This window comes from Vitis riparia, unplaced genomic scaffold, assembly GCF_004353265.1.
Source record: "Vitis riparia cultivar Riparia Gloire de Montpellier isolate 1030 unplaced genomic scaffold, EGFV_Vit.rip_1.0 scaffold418_pilon_pilon, whole genome shotgun sequence".
NCBI lineage: Eukaryota > Viridiplantae > Streptophyta > Magnoliopsida > Vitales > Vitaceae > Vitis > Vitis riparia.
In genome coordinates this window covers 240063-260960 of record NW_023269676.1, presented here as the reverse complement: position 1 = coordinate 260960, position 20898 = coordinate 240063, and the positions used below count along the sequence as shown (strand labels likewise).

The following is a 20898-nucleotide window of genomic DNA, read 5'->3' as shown; positions in this document are numbered from 1 at the left end:
CATATTGTGTTTGTTTCCTAGTGATGGAATGGTAATAAAGATTCATTCTAATCTTGGTTGCACTTTAATAGGTTGAACTGCAATGAGCCTTTCATTCCAATTTTATGTTAATTTAATTCATTATTTTTATTTCATCAACATCTCTAAGTTTTTCTCATCCCACCTCTAAATAATGTTTTCAATTTTATTAATTTCATATTTTCTATTTCTTACTTTATAAAATTGTTTTCTTCTTTGATTGCTAAGAAAATCAGGAAAAGAAGATAAATAAATGTTTACAATTTTTTTTCTTAATTTTTTTCTTTTATATTATTTTTGTTCTCCTCTAGGTACTTAACACTTACTTTAGAATTAATAAGACTGTTCCTTTATTGAGAATGGAATGGTATCCAGAAAATCTTAATAAAGATTCATTTCAATATTTGGTTGCACTTAATACTCTAGAATGGAATGAAAATTTCATTCCCATTTTGAGCTAACTTCATGATTTTTATTGCATACAATCTCTAAGCTATTCTTACCCACCCCAAATAGTGGTTTCCATTTTATAAAAAATTTCATAATTTATGTTTTTAATCTATGAGAAAGGAAAACTTTTTATTTAATTACACTTCGGGAAAAAACATTTCCAAACGCACTATAATTCTCTCAACTGTATATTCAGCCTTTAAAAGAGATGAAATGGTGCTCTCCGTGAAAATCTAGCAGATATGATTGTAATCTCTTGCAGAAGTTTTCTTGACTTGTTTCTAAAAAAAAATCAATTAAATAATTGGGATTCCAGGGCGATAAGGCAGAAATTCTCCTTTTGGGGCAATATTTTAATGCGTTGGACCAATATCCTGCTCAAGCAAATGTGAATGCGGATGAATAGGTCGGCTCCATGTGAAACTAATACAAGATTTGGTGCATGAATTGACTGAAACATTAGAACTGAAACATCAATCTTCATGATGATGATGATTATTATTGTTGTTGTAAAGATTGTCCAAATAATTAAATCCTCTCTCTCTAAAGATTTTTTTAATTCTTGAAGTTTAAGTCTTGAAATTAAAGCCTCAGAATATTCTCAAATATCTTATAATTTGGCATCTATAAATGGGCATGCAGCCAAGCTGTTGAAACTCTAGTTGAGTCCTGCCTGATATTAAAATTTTGATTTCTTAGGCAAATAGAAAACTTGTAATTAAGCAGGATATTATAAGTGTATGTTGTGAACTATGTTTTGGTTTTAAGACTAATGCATTGGCATAAAACATAACTTAATACTAGTTAAACTGTTGTGGTAATGAAGGAGAACTACTGATGAAGTTTCAAGTGTAACAAGCAGTGTCATAACCTCTACTTGAAACTATGTAACAAGCAGTGTCATAACCTCTACTTGAAACTATGTTTGATGTTTCTTACCTTAGTTGATGTTCTTGTGGTATTGGCTATCTACCAGTTGGAGTTTATGGTTTCCAAATTCCTCTTCATTCATTTAATTCTCCAAGACTCATGGATTCACCTTCTTTATTCTTGTTTTCAAGAGCAAAGATACTCTTTGTTTACTATTCTACAAAAAATTATGTAGTAGCATTTCATATTGTATCAGTGCCTAATTTAAAATGACCACTTCCTCTATTATGCAAATTTTAGATTATTATGCCCAGTGAATCAGATTCAGGCCTCAAAACTTTCATAAGTTTAGATTAAGAGTCCTAGTTTTCATTTATTTTCCCATGGATCCTCACTCAGCTAACAACATAGGTATGAATGAACTTCGGCCGAACACATGATTCATGGTATCAAAAGATAGTGTACAATTCTTGAATGATAGTAATTACCAGATGGGAATACTCTCAACATAAGCTTGGATTCCAAACCTTGTCCATGTTTAATGGCAGTAGCAAAGTGCTTGCTCTAACAATTCCTCTAGATTTTGTGCATGTCAGAAGTATCAAAAGGAGCAGGTTAGACCCCTTTTAAATAGCCAGAAGAATGAAAATAACAAGGAAAACAAAGAGATCTCTTTAAGTTTTTTGCCTTGCTCACATCCATGAGTGCAAGGCCCTTAGAACCCAGCATGTTGTTAGGTATAGTGGAAAACACTGGGGGGAATACAATTATTGCAAAGATGATTCCTGACACAAAACCCAGTGTGTGCGAGGGAATACGAAGAAAAGGCCTTTAAGTTAGTGAGATTTTATTTCTACATTCTTAAGCATTTTATTGTAAACATGTTAAGGCAATGAAAGAAATTCGCTTTTCCATAGCATTTTCTGTTTACTCCATTTGTTTCTTATTGTTAAAGATCACAAATTCATTACCAAGGATTTTGGTTTTATCAATTTGTCTTACAATCTAAATGGGAATTAAATAGGATTATTCATTGATTTGTTGATGGTTTATTTCTCTAATAGAATTAGTCAATTTATTTCCATAAATTGACTTGATTTCCTTCTTTTATATATCATGTAATATTCCCAGATTTATTTTTGTACTATTATAGTCTTTTCTGTACAGTTGTACTGTTATTGTCCATTCTATATAGGATTATTCATAAATTGACAATCCTCCCTCTTACAGGATATCTCACTGTCAATAGCACCCAATCCCATCTCATGTCTTACCCTGCTGTATATTATTTCTAAATACAAGCAGACAAGTCTTTGTTCATCTCTATTTATTTTTCACTGGGAAGGGTTACCATAATTACCCTCTCTATGTTTGTTGAAAAATTTGGTTTGGGAGCAATTGCCTTTGACCTAGTGATTTTCCTGTCCTCTAGAATATGATGGAATACCATTTTCCATTCTTAGAACAAACTAAATACCAAAAAATCTAAGGTCGTTGGTGATAAAACCTTATTTTATCAGTTCTTCTACAAACACATACACAAAACCCAGAGTTCCTAGACCATTATTCACCAAAAACATCAATGTCTACAAGTACCCACCAAGAAAAAAAAACACTAAAAAACCACGAAAATGAAAATGTCCTTCCATGCTTACTGGGTTGGTGAGGAAATAGCCTTGAAGTCAATGAAGAGTCCAAGCTTCTTTTGACAGTGCAGATGAGATCAGCTGGGATTGGTACTCCTGACACTATGTATTTGAAGATAAGATCTTGATGTTCAAGCTTTTGCCACTGTGACGCTGTGAAAAGAGACTTGTTTCTTGCACTCATCCTCATTTATTTGCAGTCATCATCAGTTGGGATTGGTATTCCTGACATTATGTATTTTTGCAAGGTCCATCGGTTGTACAATCTTCTATGCATGGATAAAACTAATGGCTCTGATGATACTGATGATACTACTGCTTCCTCTCTCTCTCTCTCTCCTTACTTTGCTCTCCTTAATCATCCATTTGGTGCTACTTCATTTTGTAACTATTAGAAATGACATCTTTACTTTTTCACTTATTTTTTGCATTACCAACTGCAATAATATTGCTATTCCTAACATGGCCATGTTGTCAAACATTACATGCAGGGCCCATCAATGTTTACACGATACTCAGCTGCAAGATTTAAGAAAATCTACAACCGTTTACTAGAGGAAAAAATACAAGCCATAAGATACCTCCAATTTGGAGGTCTATTGAACTTAAACTGCACAAAGGTGTGCCACAACATTTTTATCTTTCTAATCCAACATTTCAATGTTGGCTTTAGACGGATAGAGTTCTCAGCCCAAAAACAGTATCCTATTACAGCCACCGATGTTGGCCTCATTTTCGGCCTCCCAATAGAAGGGAAAATTCTACAGGTGACCTCTACATCATCAGAGCATCCATTTAGGACTATTTGGGCATGCGAGGAGAAACTCTTCAACTTACCTGTGGGAGAAGAGTTTCGTAGAGCATTCATTTACTACGCATGTGCCACATTGTTGGCCCCCAAGTCTAGGCTTAATGGTTGCTGTAACTTGTGGCATACCATCCATGAGGATGGATTCCGAAATGACATTAATTGGGCCCAGTTTGTGCTTGACCAACTGGTTGAGGGAATTAGGTGATATCAATAGTCTAACACCTCTTGGGTACATGGCTGCGTTTTATTTCTATAGGTAGTGAACTTATTCAGTATTTGTTTTCCATTTTTTTATATAATTTTATTACACAACTAGGTAACATTTGCCTGCTGATGTTTGTATTTATTATGCAGCTGCATTATGTCATTAAATTCCAAATTCCTTCAGTCCAAGTCCCCATTACAGTGCCCCTAGCATTGGCATGGACTGATGATTAAGCGGCGACTAGCCGCTGAGATAAAGGAGTTTGAAGCATTCAGACATGCTGAGGTTGATTTTGTAAGTGATGCATGCATAAATATATTGTCATTACCAGAATAACACTCATTATTTAAGTACTAATCTTCAGTGCTAATTATAGGCGTCCCAGAGATCTCCAACCATAGAGAGAACTATGGAGGCAGAGACTAATGTGGACCATGATACAAATGTTGATGCTGAAAATAGTGATGTAAGCTATTAATTTTTTTTTAAAAATTAATAAATGTTCATTTCATTGTCATTGTAATTTATTTTTACTTCTTAACTACAAAGAAATATGTTGTTGTGACATTTTGTGCTCAAAGACTGACATCAATATCATGTGATAGAAAATATGGCATCAATATCATGATGTGGAATGAGCAATCGACTAATATCAATAGGGCATTCAGCAGCAGCTGAGAATAATGTGTGGCCTTATGCATAAGTTAGGGGCTCAAAGACATAGTGGGGTAAATTCAGATGCTGGTGGTCACTCTGGCTATGCACCAGCCAACACTCCCATGGTCGATGACCATGCATTTCTTGGTGATGAGGACATGGCTTTGCATGGTGCAGACCATGTGATATACACACCAGATCACATTGTCGCCCTTGAGTATGAGTTGCAACCTAGTGTACCCATTAATGCAGTAAGTGGTAAGTGGTAAGTGATAAAATTTATGCAAACACCCATATGGTAAACAACCCAAGTACCCAATCATAAGGTATACCTTTGCTGACTAGTTCTAAATCTCGTATTGCAGATGGTGAAGAACAACCAGAAGGTAATGTTGTCCCCATAAATAGGAATGTCCGCAGACGCCGAGTGCGTCGAATGGCTCCAAACCTGTTGTCCCCATACATATCCCAACCACAAACCAAACAATCTGCCATCAGAATGGACTTAAAACAAGCAGCTGCATTGGTATTTGCAGAGGATTTGGATGCTAGGTAACATACTTCAGAGACACTCCTCTCATTGTATGATAGTGATAACACAAAAACTAAATTGTATGTGTTTGTAACAATGAGGAACTAGTGTCTATGCATGACACTATCCTAACCAGAGGCAATTTAGGCTGCTTCGAAGGGAATGGCTAGATAGGGAACGACGTGCATATGACTTCTTATCCTTCTTTATGCATTATTTTAAGTTTGAAAATTAAAGTGTGGTTCTGATATAATTAGTTGCTTACACTTTTATGATCTACGAAATCAGGTCATCGATGTCTACTGTTGATTATTACAGTATGAACATGAATTGAAGACGAAACGGTTTCTATCCCCCTACATAGCTGTAATGATGACTGATCCATTAAATGATTGCTTAACTTTATTTTATGTCTTGAACTAGGCATTACCTACAATGACAAACTTGATGTTATCCCCTATTTGATATGCAGGAAATGGTAATCCACTCCCATGCAAAACACTTAGTGAGGGAGGCAGTTATAGGACGATTTGAACCACATGTTTATCAGATGGATATTCCATATGTGAATGTTAACGAGGTGGATTCATGTGTTTAATGCTTGGAATTGTTTTTTTATTACATGAAGGTATAATATTTAGATGTATGTTTAATGGCAGTCTATTGGTGTAGGTCTTCTTACCGGTTCTCATAAAGAACCATTGGACACTCTACATATATGACCTATCAAACAAGAGAATCCAACTGCTAGATTCTCGTCCTGGTAGGAAGAAGACAACTTTGAGTGGAATACAACAAAATCTGGTAAAGTAACAAGTAACAACTAATAATTTGTTAGGTATGTCTTCCTATAAAAATTTCAATTGTTGCGTTAATAAATGTTTCAGGCTAAGGTTGTCCTATGGTTGGCTACACACAAGAAAGATGTATCACCTTATGATTTGAGGACATTCAATTTCCTAACACCTGATGTACCCCTCCAACCTAATGAGTGAGTGTTGACCTTGTAGTTTGGGATGATGTTAAAATGGATTGCAACTTATTTTAAGTTCCTCTCTTATTTATAATTCCACACTTAATAACGTTTTGGTAATGACATTGACGTAGGCACGATTGCGGAGTGTTTGTAATGAAATTCATGGAGTTGTGGTCAATGGGCGGGTTCTCCAAATCAATCGATGTGGTACGTAGAAGGAATTATCTATGACCATCTCATTAATGTTAAAATAGTTAGAAAATCCTAATTAATTAATTTGCTGATTTGTTGCTATAAACTTGAATGAATGCAGGGGAAATTGAAACATGATAGGTTGAAGATTATGGGGAGTATGTTGTTTTCACCACATAATGCACACCGACAACGTGTCTGGAGGGATTAATGGGGATTGTAATTTGTGATGAGATTGTATAAAGTTAGCACATTTGCATGTAATTTATGGTGGACAAACGTAGTTCTTTAAATGTTTTTTTATGGTGCCACATGCGGAAATGAACATTGGGATTATGGGATTAGTAGAACTTTGACTGTTTTTTGACTTAAGTTGATTGTCATTGCATTGTAAGTAAACAGGAAGAATTAAATATTATTAGAATCAATTTTCAAAATTGCATATAAATTAAAACCTTGGTTCTCTGCCACTTGTCAACATATGAAACTGTAGTAGTCACTCTCACAGGTATGATCATATTCCTCTATATATTTCTCTATGAATACTCTTTTAGTAATCTCTGCTGGTTTTGCTGACTTTATTTTCAATCAACTTGCACTTGCTTGATTGTTCATGTTCAGGGAAGAGACTTGATGTCAGGAACTATTCTTTGTGGTTGTATGCATCTTGTTGATCTTGCCGACAGTGAGAGAGTAGACAAATCTGAGGTCATTAGAGATAGACTACAGGAGGCATAGCATATTAACAGATCTCTCTCTGGTCTAGGGGATGCCATATCTTCCCTTGCCCAGAAGAATCCACGTCCCTTATACGAATAGTAAACTAACAGAACTTCTTCAAGACTCACTTGGTAAGAATAAACTAATGCATTTTTAAAGTAGGAACTTCATATTGGATTCTATTTTGTTTAATTTTATTTTTTAAATTATAATATGGCTTTTGGATTGTAATTCTATTTAGGGGGGCAAGCCAAGACACTAATGTTTGTTCACATTAGCTCTAAACCGGATGCTGTTGGAGAAACAATTAGCACAATTAAATTTGCAGAGCAATTTGCCACGGTAAAACTTGGTGCTGCTCATGTAAACAAGGATAGTGCATATGTGAAAGAGTTGAAAGAACAAGTTCTGAATGCTCTCATTATTTATCATTCTTCTCAATTCTTATTTATTCTTCTGAAAACTTTGAACTATTATTTCAGATTGCTAGTCTTAAGGCAACGTTGGCAAGGAAAGAGGGAGAACCAGAGGACATGCAACATTCATTTTCCAACAGCTTTGAAAGATATAGAACAAAAGCCAGTGATTTATCACCTTTTCATTCTAACAAGCAGGCTGGAGATATGTTAGATGATCAAAATAGCTGCAGGCAACCAATGTGGGATGTAGGCAACATTGAGGTAAATATTTTTTTTTAATCATGATGGGATATTCCTTTTTCTTGACCCCAATAATTGATATTTGGCTTTGAATAATAACATAAGTGTATTTAAACTCGAATGATAGCAAATTGTTGATGGTGAGGGAACCTTTATTTCTTGATAATCATGACACGCCATGCCTAAGTTTGAAGATGATCATAAACTATGTATTATATCACATTCATTGGAAATTTTCATAAAAAGTAATTTCTAGCTCATGTATGATTAGGTTCCACATAAATGTGGTCTAGGTAGACATTAAATAATGGCTTCATTTTAGTTGACTAATTATTATGCATCCAAGTCTTTGTGAAACCAGAATTCAAGTTTGATGTTCTGATTATGTAGGCATGCAACAATTCCATGATGAGGCAAAAGAACCAAAGCTTTTTTGATCTTGAGGAGTTACTAGGGAACTCACCTCCTTGGCCTCCAATCAGTAGTTCTGTGCAAAATTATGTGGAGGACGACAAAGACATGGGCTCTGGTCAGTGGTATATAAGGTTATGGTGAATAAGTAAGATGTTGTACCTAGAGTTCGAAACCCTTTAGGATGTTGGGAAACAGAGAATAGGAACTTGCTTGATGCTTTCTACCAAAAACTTATTTCAGATTCTTCAAAGCTATTCCCGGATCAATCATATAACATATTCATGGAAAACAATTGTTATGACATTGCTAATAATGATGATTTGGATAAGGATGCTGCCACCAGTGCTTCTTCTGATTCCGATTTGCTTTGGCAATTCAATAATGCAAAAATAACTAGCATGACTAATGGGATTGAGTCAAAGATCAAGAAACCTAATACAAAGCCAGCAAATAGTCCAGAACTAAGGTAATGCAAACTGATTTATTCCTCATTTCAAATACTGTTACCTAGTAAGTTCCCATGTATACTGACAAAATGTTCTCAAAATTTTCCTGTAGGAATTTGAATTCTACTGTGGGCCCTTCACCACACAGAAACTATCAAATGGGGTTGGGACCCGATAGCATAGGAATGGAAGGCACCCAGTTCCCGCAGATGGGAAGCGGAAAATTAGGAATAAAAAGTAGCATTGTGATTACTCACATTTGGGAAAGGGGTTTTTCCAATTCTTTTATTCCTTTGAGAGAGGTTTTTTTTACTCAAATATTTTGTGTTTTATATATAGATATTTCCTTTTGGTGTTCTTTATGATATATAGTTCAAGGCAACAATCATTCCAGTTGCTTGTAATGTTAGTGGTGAGTTCACAGGTGTGTTCCACCTATTTTGTTTCAATTACATATACATCTATTTGAAGAATCTATACACTTCGTTATTTTTATTTTTACTTTTTCTGACATGGGGTTCCAACAAGTCAGGGTTGTTGTGGGTTTCAATTTTACCTTCAATCAAACTAAGACACGATACTAAAAGTTGTCTCCTGAATTCCCATTGGAGGTTTGAAAGGAGATAGAATTGGAAAATGAAGCCTCTTAGAAAGGAAAATTAGGCAATTAAGAGTGTAAAAACAAGGCCATCTCATACGAGGTAAAGTTCAAGGCATCGGGCTTAGGCTCTGTGTGCAAGATGACCAGCCATTATCACTCAAAGATTGAGCTCAAGGATGAGGACATCAAGACCGGAAAAGACAAGGCCATGGGGATATCAATCAATGAAAGGTTATTATCATTTCATTTGAGGTAACCAATGTTTCCATTACCATGGACAAGGGAAAATGAAAAAAAAGTTTACCCTAATTTCTGTTCATATTCATCATTACTAGGGAAGCTAATATGAAGAACTAACATGGTATAAATCAAATAAAATGCATGCAATGAGTGTGTTATCAAGCAATATGTGTGAGTAATGTTTCCCACGATTGGAAAAAGTAAGATAGACACCCTTGTACACTTAGTGTAAATGTCTTGTACAGTTGCATAAATTCGACCTAGATACAACAGAACTAATGCATATGGCTGGGTTAACCACGTTCCAATGTCATGGCTCACTGAAAAGGGGAAAAATGACACCCAATTTAGGTTCCTATTCATCATAAGCACGCTACCTCATCTAATGAATGTGTACGAAGGGAAATGAGGAATGTCTCCATTAGAAAAAATAAATGAGCAAGCAATTTTTTCAAAAGCATTTCAAATCCTTCAAGATAGGTAGCCTTGTACACACTTGTACAATTAACACATTTACTTTGTACACTTAGTGTAAATGTCTTGTCCAGTCACCAAATTCCTAATAGGTACATATTTTCAAGTGAAAATGGGTGGGTAACCAATGTTTCCATTACCATGGACTAGGGAAAATGACAAAAAAGTTTACCTAATTTCGGTTCATATTCATCATTACTAGGGAAGCTAATATGAAGAATTAACATGGTAGACATTAAATAAAATGCATGCAATGAGTGTGTTATCAAGCAATATGTGTGAGGAATGTTCCCCATGATTGGAAAAAGTAAGATAGACACCCTTGTACAGTTAGTGTAAATGTCTTGTACAGTTGCAAAAATTCGACCTAGATACAACAGAACTAATGCATATGGTCGGGTTACCCACGTTCTAATGTCATGGCTCATTGAAAAGGGGAAGAATGACACCCAATTTAGGTTCCTATTCATCATAAGCGCGCTATCTCATCCAATTGATGTGTATGAAGGGAAATGAGGAATGTCTCCATTAGAAAAAATAAATGAGCAAGCAATTTTTTCAAAAGCATTTCAAATCCTTCAAGATAGGTAGCCTTGTACACACTTATACAATTAGCACATTTACTTTGTACACTTAGTGTAAATGCCTTGTCCAATCACCAAATCTCTAATAGGTACATATTTTCAAGTGAAAATGGGTGTGTGGACCCGGTTTTTTCACGGTGCGTCCCCACTCAATCGGCGAGACTCGCTCTTTATTTGTGAAAAAATAATTTTTGGAAAAGTCGGAGTCGCCACTTATTTTATTTTTATTTTAAAGGGAAAATAAAACAAGAAATAAAACCCTAAAAAAAATGACTCCATAATTTTTGGAAAAATGTGTCTTTGAAAAAAACCCGAATCTAAGTTCGGGGATCAGGTTACTTATTGGGAAGGTACCTCTAGGAGGTAGCACCCCTTTAAGCCCTAAAGAGGTCTCTACTGATTAAATTGGGGGTTATGTGGCAATTAATTGATTAATTGCAGATACCTAAGTAAGCTAAGTGATTTCAGAAAGTAGCATGCTAAATAAGGATATCAATCACAATAAAGGAGAGTTAGGGTGCGTACCTGAACCACTTCTTAAGCGTTATCACAAAACATCAATGGTTAATTAAAAAATATGACACACGACATGCATTTTATCAAGGACGATCAAACAAGCATCGAGACAATCAAGTATGACATCAAACAAGGGCAATGACATGCATATTCATGAAATTTTGGGAACGTACCTAGATAGCATATATAACTCTTAATGCGCTTCCTCAGGACATGGGGGTTAGATAATAAATAATAAATAATAAATCCTAGCATGCTTATCTAATTAATTAGAAAAAATTATTAGAATTCGGAATAATTAATTATCATATATATCTTGTATAAAATTCCTAAAAAGAAAAATGTAAATATAATTACAATAAATAGCAGGGTGGTAGCAAAAATAAATTTAGAAAAAGATTTTCTTATGTAGGGGTTTCACCAATTCCCCGATTGATATACATGAATTTAGCTCAGAATTATCCCATTTATGTGGGACCACAAGCTTTGATTCGTGTCTGATTTCGAACCAAAATTTTCATTAAAAACCGAGAAAGATGCAAACCGATCAAAAAATGGTTGCATATTATTTTAAGAAAATGGGGTTTTTGATTCTAAGGACTCTAAATGAATTTTTAAAATAGGTTTTTATAAGGAACATTTTGAGAAAAGTATTTTATTTTAAAATAAGAGAAATTAATTTGAGAACAATAAAGCGTATGAGAAACATTGTACCAAGCAAAACAAACGGAAACAAAATCATAAAGTAAAATTTTTGGCAACCAAGCAAACTGAAATGGTGTGAATGAAGGCCAATCTTCACAATTTTCCGATGGCCTTCATGAATCAAATATAAACGAACAAATGTCAAAGAAAATAACTAAACGGCCTTAGATCAAATAAAGTCAACTAGATATCAATCAAGAACTAACAAAGATTAGTCAAGCGTATAAATTGAGGATATAATCAATAATCAAATTAGATTAGTCGAACACACAAACCTATGATTAAGGTAATGTTAAATATAGTACCATAAGAACTTACAATTCTAAAACATTTGAACTGAGTAAGGATCAATCAAGAACTAGAGCTTAACACACTTAAAACATGGATAGAATGACAAGGGGTCAGATAAATTAAATAATTAAAATTCTAAAGACTCATAAACCAAATATGATGAATAAAAAAAAAATAAAATAAATAAAAATGAATAAATAAAAATAAAAAAATAACTGAAATTAATAAACATAGTGATAATGATATAGAACCAAATGAATTAATCACCTAAAAACCTAAAGCATCACATGAATCAACTAAGATGAAAAAAAAAAAAAAGAATAAAATAACATGATGATAATGACATAGAATCAAATAAATTAATCCGTTAAAATTTTAAAGCATCACACGAATTATTTAGGATGAACCCATGAACTAAAATTAAATAAAACAAGATGATGATGACATAAAACCAAATAAATTAATCGACTAAAACTTGAGAGACTCGAAAACTTAATAGAGTAAAAAATTAGCAAACAAAGCTCTAATTTTCAATCTTAAAAAAAACTAATAAACTAATGGATAAAAAAAGAAATAAAAAAACTCAAGAACAAGGAAACTCACTTACCTTTGGAAGATGCAACCTACTCGCTTTAGGGATCAATGGCGTTCATGGTTCTCTTGAAGATACCATGAAGATCTTTATGGAAATTGAGGCATGGACCCCTTAAAATGCAACCTGCTGCCACTTTTCCTTCAAAAAATCTCACCATCTAAAAGTGCAACTTGCTAACATTTTTCTTTCAAAAAAATCTCACCCCCTCAAAATGCAACTTGTGGCCACTTTTTTTTTTTTTTTAAAACAAATCTCACCCTAAAGTGGCAATCTGCTGCCACTTTTCTTTAAAAAAATCTCATCATAAAGTAGCAGTTTGCTGCCACTTTCCTTTCAAAAAAAAATTCACCCTAAAGTGGCAGCCTTGGAGAATCCCCACTGTACGGTTGTGTTCCAAAAAAATTGAATGCTGCCACTTTTCTTTTCATCAAACTCATAGTGCGCCCCATGGAGATTAATAAAAATCTCTTTCCCTTTTGTCTTCTTCTTTCTTGAACCATGCACTGATTCTCTCTCCATAAACAAGATCACCTCATTCTCATACCCCAAACTGTGCACCCGTTCCCCTCTCCAAAAGTCTCCTGCTCTCACCCTTATCATCCCCGCTTCTTATGCGTCTTTCCCATCTGTGCGTGGTGGATCCTCAAAGTGACAGCATGTTCCTGTTATCAATGATGCGGGACTCCTAGCAATGCACGCTTTGGCAGCCGTCATTCCCCCATGAATGCGTGTTCCCTTATCCTCCCTCTGAAATTCTGGTACTTTTCCCTTCCCCCTCCGAATGGTGCTAGTCTCTCTCTTGAAAAAACCCCCAAAAACGACAAGAGAGTCCTCTCCTCTGTAGACGTGGAGATGCCTTTAAAGGATGCAATGCATGCCTTCCTTATAGTGCCTGATCTCAATATCGAATCTCCTTGCTATTTGTGCCTCTAATTAGAAAATAATAAAATCTCCTTTTTCTTCCCATGTATCTGCCCGTCCATGGAGATTGTCTCTCCAAAAATTCCTTTTTGTATGGAAGTTTCCATATATTCTTCTATGGCTAGCAACTCCTTCCTCTTCCTTGTAGCCGTGTACGTTACATCAAGAATCTTCTCCAATGTGTGCATCCGAATCTCATGCCAAAATAAAATAAGAATTAAAATTAGTAAAGGTCATGAAATTGAAAATCAAAACAAATTTAAAATTATGCAATTAAAAACATTATGTCTATCATAGGTACATAAAAATAATTAAGACATCAGTTTACACAATTAATCATCAATCTCATGCAATATTCTATCAAATAAAAAAAATAAATAAAAACAAATAACTAACCAAATAATAATAAATAAATAAAATAAATAAGAAATCGAGTACATGAAAGCATTAAAAGTGCAAATCATGCAAATTATGTAAGTCATGTGGGAATTACCTAAAAGGTAACATATGTGGGCCAGGATGCCTAAGTGGATTTAAAGTGAGTGTGTAGGCTAGAAGGTGCCTAGGTGGGTTTAAGCGGGTCAAGGTGAATCTAAGTGGGCTTAGGGTGTTGCTTAATGGGCCAAGTACATCTAAAAACTATCTTAAAAATGAATGAAAAACCTAATTCTAAATTAGGGCTGCCAAAGGTCACAATAAGGGGTCAGATAATCCCTCAACCAAAGTCTCCGAGGTGGCTCAAAATAGGTAAGTAATATGAGTAGCTATGGGCCACCAAGGAACTACTATAAAGTATCGAATAAGTATCTAATAGGACATGTGCTAGGAAGACAAAATTGAGAGTCTACAAATATGCCCCTCTTCGGTAGAGATCACGAGTGTAAGGAATGTGAGTAAAAATACGAACAAAGAATGGAATGAAGTGAACTATATCAAAGAACTAGAGAATGACCAGAGATTTTGTCCTAGCACATGACGAGAGTAAGAACGGAACATGGGTCTGCAACTACAATAATGGAACAACTCTACGTGGGGGAATGATAGTGAAGAGAGAAAGGTATGTGACGAGTAGCACAAAGATGGAAAAAGATGAAAATGATGACTCAAAGTCATGGATGAGATGAATAACTCTAGGTTATGGACAAGATGAACAACTCTAAGTCATGAGCTCAGGGCTATAAATGCTAAGAATGACTCTGGGTCAAGATGGAGTGAATGACTCTAGGTCGTGAGCTCTGGGCTCTAAATGGAAAAGAAACGACTCTGGGTCATAAATGAAAATCGACTCTAGGTCAAGAACTCAGGGCTCTAAATGGATAGCCGATCAAGATGCTTTCCAGCTCATGGTACCGAGTTGAGGCCACTCACAAGTGGCTAAAATGATTAAACAAAACATCTCAAGGATGTGAAGGATGCAAACGACTCTAGGTCATAAGCTCAGGGCTCGGGATGCTATGAATGACTCCGGGTCATGATGCGATGAGTAACTCAGGGTTATGATGAATAGCTCAAGGCTATGGGCGGAATGAATGACTCTGGGTCATGATGCAATAAGCAACTCAGAGTTACGATGAATAGCTCAGGGCTATGGATGACGTAAATGACTCTAGGTTATGATGCAATGAGTAACTCGGGGTTACAATGAATAGCTCAGGGCTATGAGCTCCAGGCTCTATGACTGATCGGCTAGAAGGAGAGTGCGATACGCAAACTCCCAGTCAAACCACTCATGGGTGACCAAATGATGAAGGCTCAGCTCAGGGCTGGAAAGACTCTGGGTCTATAGGAAACGATAGCTCAGGGCTATCAAGCTCAGGACCTAAAGGAAGAAAGAGAGCTCAGGGCTATAAGACTTAGGGTCTAGAAGGAATGAATAAATCAAGGCCATAAGACTCAGGGTCTAGAAGGAGTGGATAACTCAGGGCTATGAGGCTCAGGGCCTAGAAGGAACAGATAAAGAAGACCAACTCGAAAGTGGATAGGAAGTAAATGGGCTCAAAGTCGTATACTCAAAGTGACAAGGGTCGGACTACTGAGCTCAAGAAGAGAAATATGCCCCAGTATCCAAGGTGCTCACACTACTAAAACAACCAATAAATCAATCATCCGCTGAAATCAATAGGTCAGAAACTGATGCATCATGACAAACCTCTGAAAAGTCTAAGTTAAAAGAACTCTCTGTGTCTGAAAATCTGCCCTGTCGACGGATCTCAAAAGGTAAATCTCAAAGTGTACAAAATACTGCTCATCTGGGTAATCCAATCTACAAGGTGACAATGATGAAAACAAAATCTATCCCATGAACATCTGGCTAAAGGATCTAACCATGCTTCTCTGGTGAAAGCTAATATGATCCATCTTTATCTCGACAAATCCATGCAGGGAGGTCCTAATATAATCAATCGCCGAAAGCTCCAAACTAATCTCAATCTAAAACCAAGCTGGCCACTGTCTCAATCTCAAGGATACTAAAAGAAAATGGGAAAATATGCCCTAGTATAAGATCCGATATCAAAATCATGATGTAAACAACCGACACTAATCATCCATCCTCATACCACTGCCCAAACAAATCTCACAAAGGAGAGGGGAATATGCTCCAATATGATATCTGATGTCGAAGTTATGAGATAAACAACCAACAATGATCATCCATCTATATACCACTGCCCAAACATAATCTCATCATGGAGAGGGGAATATGCCCCAGTATGGATAATTGATGTACAATAGAGAATCAGTCAAAATCAATCAAACATCTCTATGACCATGGATATGAATAGTCATATCATCCAACAACAACTAGAAAACCTCAGAGAAAAGGGGAAATATACCCCAGTGTGGATATCTGACGCACAATCAAAAAGATGAATCCAACATCATCAATCAACTGTCTCCAACTCAACAATAATCCACTAAGAAATCAAAATGAAGTATCAGCTAATACCTCAAGGAAGACTCTCTAAATTTGATCTCAAATGAATAACCAAAATGATGAGGAATATGATAATCTCGAGAATAGAAGCACGTCTCTGATGAATCCCTAACTAAATCTTATGGGAATTTGGTGACCTCCAAGTAGGGGAATATACCCTAGTGTACAAAATCTATATATTGCACTGAAAACTGTCCTCAACTCAGTAATAGTCCACTAGTCTATCTCAGAAATACTCCGCAGATGGAACCTAGAATCATGAAAACTGTCAATGAGCTTAACAATGCTCTACTAGAACTGATATCATCTCAACATACTCCACTAGGGGTCTCTGATCGATGAAAATGCCCAAGCTTAATGAAAGTGCTCCACTAGGGGCTCATCTCAATCGAATGAAAGGGGAATATGCCCCGGTATGGATATTTGATGTTGACAAAAGGGTGAATCCAATATCATCGATGAACTGCCTCCAAACTAAAAAAATCCATCAAACATCAATATGTCAAGCGAGAGAGAGAGACCAAATGCTTCCAAAAGTATCTGACATAAAAGAAAACATGATAACGACTATACTTCAACCAGTCTACAAAAGCCTATCCAAGTGAAGACTGTCAAAGATAACGCCTGATCTCATGGCCTTAGGGTGGTCTTAAGACACGGGACGTAACATAGGCCAGGGTGAAAGGGTGAAAGAAGTGAAGGGAAACTAGGCTCAAATACCCAATGATCAAACCCATACCCTCCTGTACCAGATGTAATGCATAGAAAAAATCTCATGAGTCATGGACCTAAAGGTAACCAAAGGAAATGTCAATGGCGAGATGAGAGAAATGATGAGTAGTCAAACCATCAATGAAACTGTGAATGATGTGAAGAAGGTATCGAATCAAAAATGTGTATCAATATGTAGGGAATAGATAAAAGGTGGAATGAATATCCGAAAAGAGGTAATGGGATACAAAAGAAGGCAATGAGAAAGTAGAATAGATGATGATTAACCCATGTCAGTACAATAAAGGAAAGTCATATCACTAATGATGGAATGATGGATAAGACAATGGTCCGGAGACCCTAGTAAAAGGTCGCTCATCCCTCATACCTAATACATATCGACCATGGTCCAAGAAGCATAGGATACCATAGAACTCTCACATGAATCCCTAACACTCCAAATGCATAACAAGAGTGGCTCAAGGAGTGAAAACTTATATAAAAATCTTACAAGAACCCACAATGACAAATATACCCAGTAAACAAACCTCAAAAGGTGACATAAGTGCCCAATAGAGCAAGATGTCATATACAAACATATCATTGTGCCTTTTTTTTTTTTTTTTTTGCTCTTTTTTTTCTTTTATTGATTTTTCTTTGGATGCGCATGCTCTGATCATCAATAAATCGAACTCCAATGGGAAAGATACAAGGAATGAACAAACTCTCTCAGATCACTGATGAATACATGAACCCCAACCCATGAGACAACCTCTCAAACTAAAATCTTCGAATCAATGCTAAATGATGGGATGGATGAAGTGATATGACTACCCTCTTTTGCACCAACATTTGAAGAATCATCAACCCAAGAAATAGAAGAGATAAGATGAAGCAAATAATGATAAACGCAAGGTGATGATAGTAAAATAAAACAAATGGGGAGATAAAGGGATGGTAACAAGAATGAGAAGATAGGCCTGTAAGTCTAAAGCTCATGAAACTTTCCTAGCAAAGCATCATATACATCAAAGGGTCCCAACCCGGGTATAGAAATGGTAATCAAGGTTATAAGAAAAAAATAAGGCTATAACATACCACGTGAGGCTCGATGGGCTAGCAACAGTTTAATATATTAATAAAGGTGATAAGGTGTAAGGCTGATCGAAATGATGGCCACCCATCATGCGACCATAATCTCAAACATAATACTTCTTCAGCTGATCTACATTGGTAGGCTCTGAAAATTGGTTTCCATCTAAGTCAATCAACCATGCAGCCCCTTCTGGAGTCAACTCTCGAATAACATAAGGCCCACTCCAACTAGATCTGAACTTTCCTTTAAGGTCTCCAATCAAACCTCTGAGAATCCTCAAAACTAAATCCTCATTTTGTAGTGGTCTAGGCTTAACCTGTTTCCTGAAGGCACGAGCCATCTTCCTCTGATAGGCTTGAATATGATCGGTTGCTCTCAATCTCTTCTCATCTAAAAGGTTAAGCTGGTCAAATCGAGCCCGAACCCACTCTGTCTTAGAAATCTGCTGCTCAAGGGCTACTCTCAAAGAACCCATCTCTGTCTCAACTGGCAAAACAGCCTCCATACCATACACTAGAGAGTAAGGTGTAGCTCCTATAGAGATGCGAAAAGAGGTACGGTATGCCCACAATGCAAAAGAGAGTTTCTCTTACCAATCTCGAGAAGTTTCAACCATCTTCCTCAAAATCCTCTTAATATTCTTATTCGCAGCCTCTACTGCCTTGTTGGTCTGTGGCCTATATGCTGAAGATCTATGATGTCGGATGCCATACTTCTGCAACAAAGTATCTACCTCAGCTCAGAAGTGCACCCCTCTATCTGAAATCAACTCATGGGGAACCCCATAACGACAAATGATGTGTGACCTGATGAAACTAGCAACCCTAGTAGATGTCAACCTCGCATATGATGCGGCTTCCACCCACTTAGTGAAATAATCTATGGCAACTAGGATGAACTCATGACCACTGGAAGATTTTGGTGAAACCTTCCCAATGATATCAATACCCCCTACTGAAAATGGCCATGGCGAGGTCAAAGCGTGTAACTCTGATGGTGGTGCATGAATGAGATCACCATGAATCTGACACCCTGGGCATTTCTGAACAAAATGAAAACAATCTGTCTCCATAGTCAACCAGAAATAACCCGTCCTCATAATCTTACTGGCCAACATATGTCCTCCCATATGCGGACTACAAACTCCTACATGAACCTCTCTCATCACTCGATCTGCAGAGGCTCGATTTAAACATAATAGAAGCATACCACCAGCTGATCGCCTATATAAGGTATCTCCACAAATCACAAATCACAAATCTAGTGGCCAAATTCCTCAGTGCTCTCCTATCCTTGGCAGTGGCTACCTCAGGGTATGTGCCCGATCTAAGAAACTGATAAATGTCATGATATCATGGTAGGTCATCCTGGACCTCTGTTTCTCCAATCAAACAACAATAGGCGGGTGCAGACCTCAACTTAATCAGCAATGGACGTATATTTACATCAATCGGAATGTCCACAGAAGAAGCTAGGGTAGCTAAGGCGTCGGCAAACCGATTCTGCGCTCTAGGTAGATGAACATATCTTAAATCATCAAATCTCGCAACCAGCAACTCCAAATAGGCGTGATACGACCTAAGCTTCACATCTCTAGTCTTTCAATCCCCCTGAATCTGTCTGAGTACCGGATTGGAGTCACCAAATACCTCCATCTGTCTAATGTCAAGCTCCAATGCAGTCTCTAAACCAAGGATACAAGCCTCATACTCAACTATGTTATTCGTGGCAGGATGTTGATCAGAGAATGTCAAACGAACGGACCTCGAAATATGATCACCTTGAGGGGATACCAACAGAACACCTATCCCATACCCTGACTGATTGGCTGCACCATCGAAGTACATGCACCATCCTGATAAGCTGGTCATAGCAACAAACTCCTCATCTGGAAAATCATCATCAACTGGTCTATCCTCAGATGTCGGTAGTGAGGCTAGGTGATCGACGACAATACTTCCCTTAATAGACTTTTGAGAAACATACTGGATATCAAACTCTGTCAAAAGTACGAGCCATCTCATCAGTCTACCAGTCAATGCAGGTCTATCAAATAAGTATCTAGGCGGGATATCAAATGCATTGAGTACTCTGTCATGTAATGCCTTAATCTCTTGGTAGCCCAAACTAGTGCTAGGCATAGGCGCTCAATCATAACATATTTCACTTCATACTCTAGCATCTTTGATCGCTCGGATTTTGTCGTTTGTTGGATCAAAACAAAATTTATAACCTAATTCACTCTTCTATAGCAATTTGTACCCGATCAAAAAGTGGTTTTAGTACAAACTACTGTAGCATAGTGGTTTTTAGGTATCGTCCACAAGGATGGATTATTCTTGGTAATTAAGGCTTGAATGAAATGATAAGAAATGATTGTGATAAAGTGAAATTGATTTGAAATTGCATGATAAATTCTCAAGATAGCAATGTACTCAAATTGAATTGAAAATGAAGTGTAAAAGAGAAGAAAATTTATAAGATGTGAGATTCTCGGAGTTAGGATTTTCTAGAGAGCAATTTCCATGGTGAATAGGTGTTGAGATCTAATTTTCATCAAGTTAGATTGAAAACCTAAATTTTCATCTAAACCGATTTTTGATTTAGCTTTAGATCTAGATCTAATTTCTCTT

General features: G+C 36.5%; 1 pseudogene; it reads left to right on the top strand.

Annotated features, from left to right (window-relative positions):
* The first annotated feature begins 4225 nt into the window (after nt 1-4225).
* LOC117909837 lies at nt 4226-8837 on the top strand (annotated as a pseudogene).
* Nucleotides 8838-20898: the final 12061 nt, after the last annotated feature.